This window comes from Zonotrichia albicollis, unplaced genomic scaffold (assembly GCF_047830755.1).
Source record: "Zonotrichia albicollis isolate bZonAlb1 unplaced genomic scaffold, bZonAlb1.hap1 Scaffold_121, whole genome shotgun sequence".
Classification (NCBI taxonomy): domain Eukaryota; kingdom Metazoa; phylum Chordata; class Aves; order Passeriformes; family Passerellidae; genus Zonotrichia; species Zonotrichia albicollis.
The window spans coordinates 226188-240697 of NW_027428348.1; the positions used below are offsets into that span (position 1 = coordinate 226188).

At 51.1% G+C, this 14510-nt stretch overlaps 1 pseudogene; it reads left to right on the forward strand.

Moving 5' to 3' along the window:
• Positions 1-14510, forward strand: part of LOC141727363 (uncharacterized) — a 523654-nt pseudogene that overhangs the window by 13610 nt on the left and 495534 nt on the right.

Sequence of the window (14510 nt, forward strand, 5' to 3'; positions counted from 1 at the left end):
TCAAAGGCAATTGGACATTTCATTCATTGTTCATGCAGAGATACTGAAATAATTTAGTGAAGGTAGGAAGTCTGCTACAGGGACAAGGGCCCTGGTTGGAGAAATTATTCCTGAGGGGTTGGTGGTTCTGTTTCCAGGATGATCAGCTGCTTTGCCCATTTCTGGACCAAGGGGCTCTGGGTGCTATTTTGCTGCTTTTGGCCAGAGAGGCTGGCAAGAAGCAGAAGCAGAGGTAGATCCTTGTTTGCAGTGAGGCTGGTGGATAAGGAGCTGTGTCTCTGTCCCTGCAGTGCTTGTGCAGGGGGTTCATGCCAGGAGCCCTGAAGTCATCCAGCGCGACGCCCTGCCTGTGCTCTGGTCCTTCCTGGGGAACAAGGCGCTGCCTGTGCGGAGCGCCAACGTCCGCACCGTGACCACCAAGCTCGCCTCTGCCCTCTACAAGGTGATGGGCACCCAGCTGAAGAAATGTGCTGCCAGCAAGCCTCCACATGTGCGGGAAAACCTCTCCAAAATGTTGGGCTGGTGAAGGTGAGATGTTCTCCAGAAAGCTGAGGAAGTGCTGAGTTGGACACCTCTGGATTTGCCTTTTGAGCTGTGCCGAAAATGACAAAATCCTAAGAAAGGGTGTGCATCTGCCCCCACTCTCTCCATTGCCCTTCCTAGTCATGGCATGGGGGGCCTGAAGCAGCTGCAGACTGAGAACAAGGTGAAGGGCAATCATGGCTCAGCCTCACACAGAGATGAGGGGGGAGCTGGGCCAATCTCTGCTGGGAGGAAGGGTCTTGTGGCAGCCCAGAGAGGCTGTGCACGTTGCCAGGGAACAGCTGTGCCCTGCATGTGCCCCTGCAATGAGCTGTGCTACTGCCAGTGCCCCTGGAGCTGTAGGGCTGCTGAGCTGTGGGGCAGGCAGAGGAGCAGGAGGGTGCATGTGCAGCTGAGCCATTCCTGGGGAGCACAGGGCTCTGGGCTCCCTGCTGTCCCAAGGCAGCCCAGAGGCCAGGCTGTGCCTGTGCTAGCTCTGGGCAAGTGGCTCAGGGTTGTGCCCTGGCCTGCCTCAAGTGTCTGCCAGCAGCAGCATGTTTCCCTGTGCAGCTGTTTAGAAGTTTTCAGGAAATGTGTCCCAGGAAATATGGAGCTTCAGATGCTTTAGGTTTACATGGTGGCCTCTGTTAAACTTTGCCTCTCTGTTAAACTTTGTGTCTCCATTTTGCAGATCTGGCTGGTTATAGTCTTACTGAGAAGTTTTCTCCAGACTGTTCCCATATTCCCTCACCCACAAAGTCCTCGCCTCCCGTCCAGAAGAGCTCTCTTTCCTCCAAGCTCAAGAAGAAGCTGCTGCCTGTATGAAGTGTTTGAAGAATAGGATTGATATGTTAGGCTTCATAGTTACAGATGTACATATGTTCCGATCTTTAGATGTAGTTTTGAATTAATGTGTTTTGATTGTATCTTTAAAATTTGATTACATATTTTAATTGTATATATTTTTCATGATGAAAAGAAAATAAATAGATAAATAAACAAAATATAAATAAACCAAGAGAAGAATGTGAGACCAGGACCTGCTAGCCTAGAGATTATGGGAGTGCAGCTTACTCAATGTGCCAGTGTCCCACTACATCCTTTCCTCATTGGGCCTCTCCCTCTTTGGCCATGTTTTCTTTGTGTCATTTGTGCTGCTCTTTGTTACTTGGCATTACAACAGGGTCACCTGTTGACCTGTTTGAGGGACAATGGATCCAAAAGATCCTGTCCAGTCAAAGGTTTTTGTCTTGGTTTGGAAAGACAGGAGTCTGCTAAGGAAGGCAGGAGCCTCCCCTGAAATGGAGAATGTAAACCCTCCCCACCCCTCTGAATGGCTATACATTTTAAATTAAGGGGCTCTCATGCAAAAATACGGGAGCAGGAAATAACAGTTCTTTAATAGGGAAAGGAAAAAATAAAAGGATAAAATAAACAATGCGGTACACTAGAACAACACTGACAGAGTTAGAACCCAACCTGACATCCTGTGGGTCAAGGTGTTGGTGGCAGTCCAATTGGAAATGTGGCTGCAGCCCTCCTGAAGTGTCAGGTGTGGTTCTGCTGGAGCGGGGGAGATCTATAGAGAAGGATGTATTCTTCCTCTGAAGACCCTGTGGGAGAAGAGACAGCTGCTGTTCCTCTGGGGAATCCCATGGAGAAAGCCGTGCTGTGGTCTCAAAAACCTCTGGATTATATCTGGGTAGCAATGCTTGGCTCCTCCCTCTGGGCGGAGCATCTCACAATGGGATGTTGTAGTTCTTATCAGTCATGCAGTGACATTCAATACTCTGTTATCAGCAGATGTCCCCTCCAGAGGGAGGTGTGAATGTGGTCACTCAAAGAGAGAGATAAAGCAAACTGCCCACTTGACAAAGGTAATCTGCCATACAGATGGTAATGGAAAACATCTTGCATTGCAATCTTCAACACCAGCACACACCAGATCTTGGCAGGGAATGTGCTGACACTGAGAAATTGCCAAATGACACTGAGAAATTGCCAACTTTCTGTGCCAGCAAACTGCTGGAATTATGCTGTGCAGGCATCTGAAAAATTCCAGATCTGGGCACTGGCAGTGTCAGCAAACACAAGATTGGGCTGGTGTAGGCACCAGGTATTTGCCTGGTTTTGGCTTTCTTTGCCAGCAAATTGCTGCACTTGGGCTGTGGTCGCACAGGGAAATGTCCAGATCTGGGCATCGGCGGTGCCATCAAATACCAGGTCTGGGTGGTGACAGTCTTGGCACCAGGAAATTGCTGTGTTTTGTCTTCTTTTTCCAAAAAATTGCTGCTCCCTCATTGGTGCATCCTGTGTCACCCCACCTTATCTCCAGCCCTGGCTCCCTTCTCCATTGGATCATTTGTACCCTGACCCCTCCTGCCTTCCTCCAGTTATATACCCTGGCCCCAGCCCTGCTTCTGGCTCTTCGCCTCTGGTTCCCTTCAGCAGAGGTTGTGTTCCTGCTTGCTCCTCTTTCACTCTTCACCCTCACTTCACCTGGACCCTGGGATTTTCCCTTTATAAACCCGGCTGGCTCTGCTCTGCAAGGAGTCCTCTCGTCCCTCTGGTGAGGTTTGATTGCACCATCCGGGCTCAGGGTCTGCTGGGCTGGGGGAGTTGTCAAGGCAGCCCCAAGTGGAGACACTTTCGGTGCTGCAGGCACCTGACAGCACCTGCCTGGGGAAGCTGGTCTGGCCACCCGCAGCAACCAATTCCTTTTCCCAAGCAGCAGCTCCCAACGTCCTCCACAGAAGCCCAGAGAGAGAGGGAGCAGCTGCCCTCAGCCCTGTCCTTTACCGCATCCCCATTCTCATGGAATGTCCCCCCTCGGAGAGAAACTCCCAGAGAAGTGAAGTGTGACCAGACCCCTTCCGCCCCTGAACTTGATCACTTCTTTTGTTTCTTAAGGATCCAGTCCCCATCAGAGCAGTGGGACTGCACTGACAGCTGGGACACCAGCAGGGGATCACCCCACACTGCCCAATGTGCACCAGGCTCAACAAGGTCTGCTTCCCCCCTGATTCCAGGCCTCTTCCCTTGGCTGTGGTTTTGCTGGATAGTGGGTCAGGACAGTGAGAATCTCCTTCATCCATTCATCACTATTTAGGGCCCTGCAGACACTTCCTCAATTTCTCTCCAAGGTGACCTCAGTGTCAGGAGGACACTCTGGTCTCTCCTCCAAGGACACAAAGCAGCAAAGCCCCCCAGGAAAATCTTCCTCCTTGGGTGAGTTCCAGAGCAAACAATCAAGGCAGTGGCCTGAAATGTTTTCCCAGCTGGTCAATAACACTTCTCTGATGGATCCATGTCACAGAGAAAAAATGTGGGCCTTTGTCGGGGACGAGCCATTTGTCGGTGAGGGGAGACTCAGACACTCAATATGAGTGATAAGCAAATTCCGTTTATTGAAGAGAGCATCAGACACTTATACAGCAAGTAATAAGCTTATGAATATTCTGTAAGCTAAGCAATCTATTGGTTAAACTATACCATCAACTCTTCCTCATTCCTTAGGGGTTACATGTCTCTTTTCTCATGCCTCTTTCACTGTTTGTTATCCTACCACAGCTAGGCCCAAGGACACTGTTATCTTGCAGGTGCCGGACTTGGAATTAGCCATGGTTTTGTACTTTTCCAGTCCTTAGCAGCTAAATTCCCAACAGATCCACATTTTCCCTGGGGAAAGAGATGTGCAGAACCCTTCACTGTTGTCCTGGAATGTCAAACAGGAATCACAGCCACAGACAGCTCTCAGGAGCCACTTCACTGTGGATTTTCCTTCCTGGAAGCCCAAGATATCTGAATGTCCTCCTGGTGCCTCAGGGCCTGGGCAAACAGGGCTTGTCAGAGATGCTGGCAGGGCACCAAGATCCCTCCTCCTCACAGGGCACCTCTGTTACCCTAATTAGCTCCAAGTGGCTGCCTGGGGACTGGTGCCCACTTCCCCATGTGCCTGGTATGGGCACATCCTGCTCAGGATCAGTGCTGGCCTGGGCCCAGAGCCAGGGCCATGACCCAGGTGCTCTGGGAGGGCTCCATGGCTGCATGTGTGACAGGATGAGGGGCACGGCAGAGCATATTCCTCTCTGGACCGTGCTTTCGGCATGGAGCTTGGTTGGGTTTGGCATCTGCAGGGAAAGGAATATCGGGTTGTGTGGATGTGGGAATTGTCACTCCTGAGCCATTCCCCAGCCCTCAGCCTTGTCTGCAGATCATCAGCATTGCCCAGTGCTCCCCAGTGTCTGCAGTGTCTGAGATGCCAATCAGCCACCTGATCACATGTCCCTTGTTCCCCTTGTTCTCCCACATGTTGGGTTTGGGGCCGGGCTCAGCTCTGGGGTGTCTCCCAGGGAAAGCTCTGTGAGGGGAGGGGCAACAGGAGATGGGGGAACTGGCACTGGGGGCTGTTGGAAGATGGATTGTGTTGGAGTGGGGGTTGTTCCCACAGGGTCCCCAGGTGCCTTTGGCTCCCTGCCTGCCTTCCTTGGCCCCCCAGGTTCCTGGGCCCTTCCAGGGGCAGCTGCCCCATGCAGGAAGCTGGAGGGATGCCGGGCAAGGGGGCTGGATCCGTGCCACAGGTGGGGTGGACTCTGTGCCAGGGCTGGGCTTGTGGCCAGGGCTGGGGGCTGTGCCAGGCCGGGCTTTGGCCTGGGGGCTGGCAGGGAGGGTGCAGGGAGGAGTCCCGGCAGGGATAAAGGTGCTCCTCACCTGCTGTAGCATCAGGCAGAGCTGCCCAGAGCCAGAGGAAGATGAAGGTGGCTGTGCTCAGCGTGGCCCTGCTCTTCTCCATCCTGCTGTGCCTCCCGGCACAGGCCAACATGAGGCACCAGCCAAATGCTGTCCTCACATCCTGCCCTTTCTGGCCTCCCATCCCACCCTTTTGGTCCCTCCTCTGTGTCCCATTCAGGGTCCCCAGGTGCCCTCCCACTGACCATTCCTGAGGCCTTTCCTTCCATGCCCCCCCTCAATCCTTTGCCTTTCTTCTTGGCCACTGCAGAGGGGTCCCCCTGTATAATTCCCTGACTCACCCCCACTCCCACAGCATCTCCCAGTCCCGTTGGTTTTGTCCCCACCCATCCTCATTCTTCTGTCCCCACCAAGACCCTCCATTGCCCACCCATGTCCCTACACCTCAATTCCTTTCTCCTCCCCTGTACCTCACACCCTGCTCTTTCCACACCCTCAGCCCTGTCCCCTGGGCCCTCAATTGACCCCAGATCAGTGTCTTTGGGTCTCCCCTCACCTCAAACAGATCTCCTTGGAGGCCCTGAATTCCCATCCCTCTGCCTGCATCCTGCTCCCTGTACCCATGTGTCCCCCTAGCCCCACAAGGTCCAGTCCAGACCCAGCCTTTGTTCTCCTTTCCAAGCACTCCTGGAAGGAACCCAAGATGATCTCTGGGAGGTGAGTGGGCTGCTGGCATTGGAGGGCATCCCCTCAGGGAACTGGGGGACAGTGGTGTCCCCCCATCCCTTGCTGGCACCAGGGACATCCCAGTGACCAGCGAGGTCTCTTGGTCTCTCTGCAGTTGGATTTAGACAATGTTGAGGTCCTGGAGACGCCTCTGGTGGGTACCACAAGTTCTGCTGGTGTCAGACCCTCCCCTTGCGTGGCCACCATAGCCCAGGCCATCCCAGTCTGTCCCAGCACAGCCCAGTGCACTCCTCCTGACAGCCCAGACAATGCCCTGCCCCAGGGGTCCTCCCCAGGGAAGCCTTTGCCCAGGGCCCTGCTACATTCCCATCCCTGTCACCCCAGGACCCCCTGGATGAGCCAGGATGCAGCCCCTGCTCCAGCTGTGCCTCTTGGCCAGGAGTCCAGCACTTCTGGGCAGCAGCACAGCAGCTCCTGCACCCCATTGCTGCCACAGCCTGTTCCCCAAGGCCCCCCTGCTCTCCCCTGCCTCCCAGTGCAGCCCAGTGTCCCCGGTGTGTCTCCAATGCTGCCTTTGTCCCCAGCCCCCTGTGGCTGAAGAGCTGCGGGCTCTCCTGCAGCAGAAGCGCCTGGCTGCCTCTCTGGATGCCTAGGTGAGCCGTGCCTGCAGGGACAGGGCTGGGGACAAAGCCCAGCCATGCCCCAGTAGGCTCTAGAGTTCACCTTCTGGGGTTTGTCTTTTAGCGTTGGAAGGACCAGTGTCCTTTTTCCTCCCCAGTGGCATGAAGAGATGATCATCCATGGAGGAACCCCCTGATCCCTTTGAGCCCTGGGCCATTTCCCCTGAAGAATCAATCATCAAGAATCAATAAACCCTTTGAGCAAAACTTTGCTCTGTGTTTGTGTGTGTGTCCATGGGTCTGGATTTCCTCCTTTCCAGTGGTCCAGGCAAGTCACTCCAGGTCTGGGCTCTGCTGCCTTGACACAGTCTGTGCTTTCCCCCAGACAAATGGTGTGTTGGGAGTTGTGCAGAGTCCAGGGGGAGTGGGTTGAGTAGGTGGGTGGGTGTCCAGGTGGTGAGAAAGGCTTTGGTTCACTGTGAGTGTGGTAGGAATGGCCTGTGTTTAAAAGAAAAAAAATAAACTAAAAAAAAAGAGCTTTCTTTTAAAATTTTTTCTCCCTGTGAGAAATGACTGTTCACTTCTCAAAATTTTGAAAGGTTTAATAAACCTTTTAATAAAAGTTTAACAAAAATTCAACAAGAGGACTAAATAAGGGGAAAATTACAGTACTGGGAGCCTCCCCCACTTTGTGACTGGTAACCACGTGGCTGGCTCATCCACACAATGGCTGCTCTCCCTTATATATCCTTGCTGTTGCAACAGGCAGCCCTAGCTCCTCCCAAAGGCTGTCTGTTGACTCTTGGTCACTGTCCATTGGTGTAGATTGCTTTCGTGGAACTGCATTGGAGGGCAGGTGTTGCTAAGCCATGCCTCTTAGGAACAATCTGCCCCTCCCCAAATGCCCGGACTACCAAGATCATACCAGGATAACAATGCTGGGCAGGATGGACACATTGCAGTAACATAACTATACATCTGTACAACTTCTCTTAACACACTTAGCATGTTCACCCTTTAATTGGGAGAGCCAACCATCTCATTACTCATCCCAATCACTGTGGCATCCACATTCTCTGGAAAAATCCCTCCGCCCAGGATTCTTCTCCTGGGAAGCTAAGAAGCCTCAGAGAAAAAGGAAAACAATTCTTATCTCATTTGCTTCTCCTGTGTTGTGCTCATGTTGTGCTCATGTTGTGCAGAATGTGTTTGGAGATTGTTTACCCACAGGTGATTTGTTTGATTGGATTCTGGTGTGAGTTATTTTGACTCATTGGCCAATTATGGCCAAGCTGTGTCGAGACTCTGGAAAGAGTCAGGAGTTTTCATTATTAATTTTTGAACGTTCACTAAGAATCATTTCTCTGTTCTTTAGTATAGTATAGTATAGTATATTGTTCTTTACTATAAGATAGTATTATAAAGTAATAAATTAGCCTTCTGAGAACATGAAGTTAAATGCATCATTCCTGCCTTCGTTGGGCATCCCTGCAAATACAATATAACACTCCCAAAATTCTTGATTTACTCAAAAGAATTTAAATGCCAAAAAAATCTTCCTATGTCAAGAGTATGTTGAAATTATTTATTGGTCTTGAAATTTGGTTCCCTGGTGGGATGGGGCTGCTGGGTCTATCTGTCTATGGGGCACTGTGGGGCTCTGGGGTTTCCTGGGTGAGGGGCCCTACACGGTCACCTGCAATGCCTGGCCACAGTGGGGTAGAGCCACCGCTGTGTCCTAGAAAAGAGCAAGTGGTTCTACCTGGCTCTGGAGTCGTTCTTGGCCGCTGGGTCCATCGGCTCCAGCAGGACTTGGGTGAATTTTGAGATGGGCCAGGTGGATCAGTTGTCCCCAGCCATCCTGAGGGCTCACCAGGGCTCAGTCGTGTTTGCCGACTCCAGTTCCAGTACTGAAGGAACCACTGAAGGCACTGCCCCAAGGAAGCCTCACAGCAGAACAGGCACAGGGCACTGCCCTGGCAGAGGGGCAGGAAAAATATCTTGGCCGTGAGCAGCAGAATGGCCAGAAAGCCCCTGGTGCAGGAGTTCCCACCAAAGCAGGTTGAAGGCAGGTTTGGGTTGCATTCCTGCTGTCCTGGCAGTGAAATTCTGGGCAGAGGGCACAGAGGTGTCTTCTCCACGGGGCTCCAAGGTGACACCAAGATGCTGTGAGGGAGCTGAGCCCTGCCTGAGGGCAGACTCAGCCCAGCAGGAGCCCTGGGCTGACACCGCGCTGGAGTCCACAGCTGGCTCAGGGGCGCCGCCATGCCATGAGTGGGGAACAGCTTCCCCTGAAACAGGGAGAGCTGAACCTTGGAGCCACCTGCTCCACAGCTGGAATGGTGTCAGCATCAGGGAGCTGACTAAAGAGGAGAGGGAGGCCTTTGGTGTGAGATTCTGAGGAAGCCTTATTCGTTAAAGGGAACAGGCACCAAAGACCCCCAACCACCAGTGTGTCGCAGTCGAGGCGGTCATGACATTAAGCAGAGACCACAAGCAGTCTCAGTTGCTAACACTTGGCAACAGTTTATTAATGAAAATGGCTGATCTTTTATACACTTTCCAGTTGTTTACCCTTCTTCCACCTTAGCTATTGGCCACAATAATTCAATACCATGCCATTGGTGAAAAGTTACTCTGACTCCACCTAACTTTCCAAAAATGCTTCATCCAGCTGCAGAATGCTCTTATCTTCCTTCTCTCGATCTCCTTGGTTACGGCCTTGGAGAAAGCTCCTTATCAGCTTCTTCTTCTTCTTCTTACTTCTCGCTCCTTTAGCTAACAGGCCTGCTGCTAGCCCCTTCCACATCAGTGTGCTCAGGATTTTATACAGCACTAGAACTGCGAGTGAGCACGATCACTGAGCCAATAGGAAATCAGGGAGGGAGGAGTAAAAGGAGGGGAATACATCTCAGGGACCAATGGGGATAAGGGGGTGGAGAGTGCAGGTCACATGGGCCAATGGGGCCTCATACATGAGGGGAATTCCAGAGAGGCGGAACCTGCAGGGAAGGGGTTTACAGGAGACTGACAGGGAAGGGTCCAGAACAGGGGCAGAGTTTACAGGGATGGATAGGGAAGGCACTGGAATATAAAATGGGGATTATAGTGATTGAAGGGTAAAAGGGGAGGGATATAACCTCGGAATAATCTTGGGGAAGTACAACATACAGGGGGTGAACTGGAACAGACCATCCAAAAAACTATGAAATAAAAGGGCACTGCAACAGCACTCTATAAAGAGGGATGCAGCACATGTTTTATGGTGCAAAAAGAAAGGATCAATCCTGTTGATTTTTATAGGGTCTTTTTCTAAGCCTTTTTATAGGGTTTTTTAAGAACATCCCCTGTCTATCCCCAGTTGGTCAGCAACTAGTTGTTACCCTGTATTGATTGGTCACTCAAACCCCTGGTGTGTACGTGCAGGAAAAGTTGTTTGTGAGAGATAGTTTTCATTTTTCTATCTAAGAGTGAAAAAACAGTTTATACAGGTGGCTAGTGTATATCACAGTCCTAGAGCTCTTTTTCAAGGAAAGTAGGTTGTTTTCCACAGTCCTAGAGCTCTTTCTGAGGAAAAACAAGTTGTTTTTCACTGCTCCACAACTCTGTTCTCACAAAAAATTGTCAGCTTTCTCATGGCTTCTGTCAGCTCAGGTCAGGATTCAGTTTTTTGGCCTTTGGCTGCTGTTTCACCACCTCAGAAAACATCATTACTGTCCCAAAAAATAAAAGCAGCTGAGATGCAGCTCACTGCCTTCTAGAAAGTGAAAAGAGATGCAGGTGCCTGGAGGCCCACGAGAGAAATGGTGCTATTGAAAATGTGAGAAGCAAATTTTATCCATAGAGACAGTGCCTGACCTCAAGGAAGACCTTTCCTACCAGTCAAGACTTCCTTAGTGTCCTGGGGTGACGTTATGATGCTTGTATCCCCATTCATCTGTTCTGTGCCTTTAAGACCGGCTCTGAAGAGTGGAAGTTTTGTTTGGGTTTCTCTTATCAGGGACACAGAGACGGGCAGTACTTAGGGCTGTTTTCGCTTCTTGCTTTCAGTTTGCTGCTTTGCTTGCTCTCTTCTGCTCTCGCTTCTGCTCTGCTTTGGCCTCTGCTTATTAGCTAGTTCTAGCTAAACAGTCCACATTCCTTCCTGGACTGTTTCTCCTCTCCTGTTTCTGTGACCATCTCAAACCTGCCCCGGACTGGGACCTGGGAACACCGAGGGTTTGCACCGTTTGGCTGCAGCAGCTGGCCCAGCGCCGGAGGGACTGAGAACAGAGCGACCGCCCACCGAAAGAGACTTTCTGATTTTGTCAACTTTCTCAGAGCGGTGTCATCTGGTATTGTTCATTTTGTGTGCTGGGGTGTGCTGTGTCTGTCAAATAAACAGGTTCTTTCCACTTCTCTCCGAAGAATTCTTCCTGAACCAGTTGGGGGGAGGGGCCGTGTGGGTTTGCTTTCTGGAGGGGCCCTCCTTTGCAGATTCTTTAACAAATTTGCCCTAAACCAGGACAGCTTGGTTAGTCCAAATCAGCAAATATCAATAAGCTGAGAGCATCAATTTCTTAATCTTTCCAGGTGGTCATTGACTCCTATCGTTCTTGTGGTCGTCTGGAGGGAGGTCTTAGACTGATGTCTGCTACATGATTTTGTCAAGTGCATCAAGCTTTTTATTATACATAAGCTTTAAATTGCTTTTTTGCAATATCTCTCAGCTTTACCTCAACTTCCTCTATTTTATTCTAAGCATCAGTCATCTAGCTACCTCATCTCTTTTGCTCTACTATACTTCTTTGATTTTGATGCTTTATTTGGCTATTTGGTCATAAAGTTTCAAAACTTTTCTTTGTGTCTATTTTGAACACAGCAGATAGAAGGATTTGCTGATTCCATGGCCAATTGACATGAATCACAAAAACAATTTCCACAGAATCAGGGGAGGATGAGCTCTGAGACCTCCAAAACCCCCTCAGCATGCCTGAGCAGGACCTGGGAGAGGGGGGAATGCCCAAGACCCCCCAGAGTACAGGTCTGAGAAGAGGGACCCACGTAACCTCAAAGTCAGGACACTGGAAATGGGCAATTCCTAGAAGAGTGTTTTTGGAATTCCTGGTTTTTGGAGGTATTTCTGGCCACCAGACACCCAGTGACTTCTAGAGATGGACTTGGCCAGTGGGACCTTCAAAGCCAATGTCCTGGTTTAGGGCAGTTTTGGGAGAAAAACCTCTAAAGGTGTTTCCTGTAGAAGAGCAATGTCAAGTGGCCTCTCCTCCAACTGATTCTGGAAAAGTATTTCCTTTGAGAGAAGTGGAAAAACTGTTTATTTAAAAGGCAAAGCCCTCACCAACCCCAAAAATTAACAGTATTAAACAATAAAACTGCTTGCTGCTCCAAAAGAGATGACAAACTCACAATGTCCCTCCGTGGGCTGTAGCTTGGCTTGCTCAGTCTCTTATCAGTCACTTATCAGTCTCTTATCAGTCTCTTATGAGTCTCTCTGGTGCTGGAAATGCCGTGGCCCAGCCCCGGTGGGGCACAGGTGCTCTTCTGGGTGTTCAGAGCAGGTTTAGACAGGTCCAAAAAATAGGAAAACCAAAAACCACAGTCCAGGGAACTTCTCTTCCTCTGCTAGCTAAAACTAACTAAAAGCAAAGGAGGGCTCTGTCCCGCTGTCTGTCTGTCCACAGACAACAGAGGAGCCAGAATGTGGAGGAGTGAGAGAGGTTCAGAAAACAAACTCCATGCTTCTTCTTCCTCCGTCTTTGTTCTCAGAACCAGTCTTAAAGGTGCAAAGCTTATTTCAGACAAATGGGGATATGAGCATCATAAATTTATCCCTGGGACCCACAAAAGACCCTCAGGCTGTGTAAGCAGGACCCAGGAGAGGGAGAATTCCCAGGACCCATGGGCCCCCCAGCAGCTCTGAGAAGAGGGACCCCATAACCCCAAAGTGAGGACACTGGAAACAGGGAACTCCTGGGAGAGGTTTTTGGACTCCTTGATTTTGGAGATATTTCTGGCCACCCAGTGACTTCTAGAGGTGGACTTGGTCAGTGGGACCTTCGAAGGCAATGCACTCACATCTTGTTTTTTCCACAAACCAGGATTTCCCATTCCCAAACCTTATCTGGATAGAGAAGAAGGCGACGAGGAAGCCGAAGATTCCCCAGAACACCCAGGCAGGTGAGGAGGAAGTCAGTGCCCCTTTCCCCCTCTCTCCTGCTCCATCTCCCAGCCCAGCACAGCCCCCGGATGCAGGACAACCCCACTGCTGATGCTGTCCAGCCATGGATGCACTGGGGAGATCTCCTTCCCCTTCCCTGTGGCACAGATGCAAATCTCATCCTCTCCTTGTCCTTCCTCCCCCAGAGCAGGAGCTGAGGATGGAGACCAGGGAGGGCAAATCCCCATGGCAGAACATCGTGGCAGAGGCCACTTTGAGTGGCTGCAGGGCACAGGAGTGCAACGGGGAGGAAAAGCCCTGGAGATCCCACAGGAGGAGGGGCTGCAAACCCAGCCCAGGATGCTCTGAGGAGGAAAGACCCACCCTGTGCCAGGAAGGCAGGTGGAGCTCTGGCCAGAGCTCTGAGGTGGTGGTCTATGAGCAGCTTGATGATGGCAAGAAGCCCCACCAGTGCTTGGAATGTGGGAAGATTTTCCCCACGAGCTACCACCTGATCATCCACCAGAGGATGCACACGGGGGAACGGCCCCATGAGTGTGGGGAATGTGGGAAGAGCTTCAGGTTCAGCTCCCACCTGATCATCCACCAGAGGATCCACACCAATGAATGGCCCTATCAATGTGGAGAATGTGGGAAAGGCTTCAGGAGAAGCTCCAGCCTGAAACTCCACCAGATGATCCACACTGGGATACGACCCTTTGTGTGTGGGGAATGTGGGAAGGCCTTCCGTGACAGCTCTCGCCTGATCATCCACCAGACAGTGTGCACTGGGGAATGCCCCTGCACGTGCTCAGTGTGTGGGAAGAGCTTCATCGAGAAGTCCAGCCTGATTATGCACCAGAGGATCCACACTGGGGAGAGGCCCTACAAGTGCAGGGAATGTGGGAAAAGCTTTAGGCAGAGCTGCCATCTGAATGCCCACCAGAGGATCCACACTGGGGAGAGGCCCTATAAGTGCAGGGAATGTGGGAAAAGCTTCAGGAGGAGCAGTAGGCTGATTCTGCACCAGAGGATCCACTCCAGGGAAAGGCCTTACAAGTGTGGAGAATGTGGGAAGAGCTTCGGCCAGAACTCCAGCCTGATTGCCCACCAGAGGATCTGCACTGGGGACGGGCCCTAGGAGTGTTCTGAGTGTGGGGAGAGGTTTTTCAGAGCCAATACTGTCTCCTCAAGCATCAGCAGATTCACACAGAATAGAGGCCCTTCTGCTGCCCTGACTGCAGGAAGGGCTTTAAGAAAAACTCCACCCTCGTCACCCACCAGCAGATCCACACTGTCGGGAGAGGCCCTGACAGTGTCTCAAGTGTGGGAAGAGCTTCTCCCAGAACTCTGCTGTGACCCAACACCAAGGGAGGCAGCAGTAAGGGATGCCGTACAAGTGCCCTGTGTGCAGGAAGAGTGTTGCTTTGATTTTTTAAGATTTTCTAAGCCTTCTGGTGTTTAAATTCTTGTAGCAAACTTTCTCACACACTTTCTGTAAATAACTTATTGTTTTGCATTCTTTTTTAGAAGAAAATTTTGATGGACTTTTGGTTTGTCCAGTGTCATTGGAGAGGTGGCACTTTCACCCTCCAATCCACTGTCACCTTTAGAAAACTATAAATGTTGGAGTCAGAAAATAAACTTCCCTTTCCTCCCCCTTGAGAGCAGCAGTGTGTGCGCTCGTGTTGTTTTGTGTCCTACAGTGACAGGAAGAGCTTTGAGCGCTGCTTCAACTCCATCCCCCATTGGAGGACCCCCACTGGATGGTCCCCAGTGACCCTCGCTGGGCAGAGACTTGGTTATCCATGGTCCTGGTGATCCATGTTGGGAAG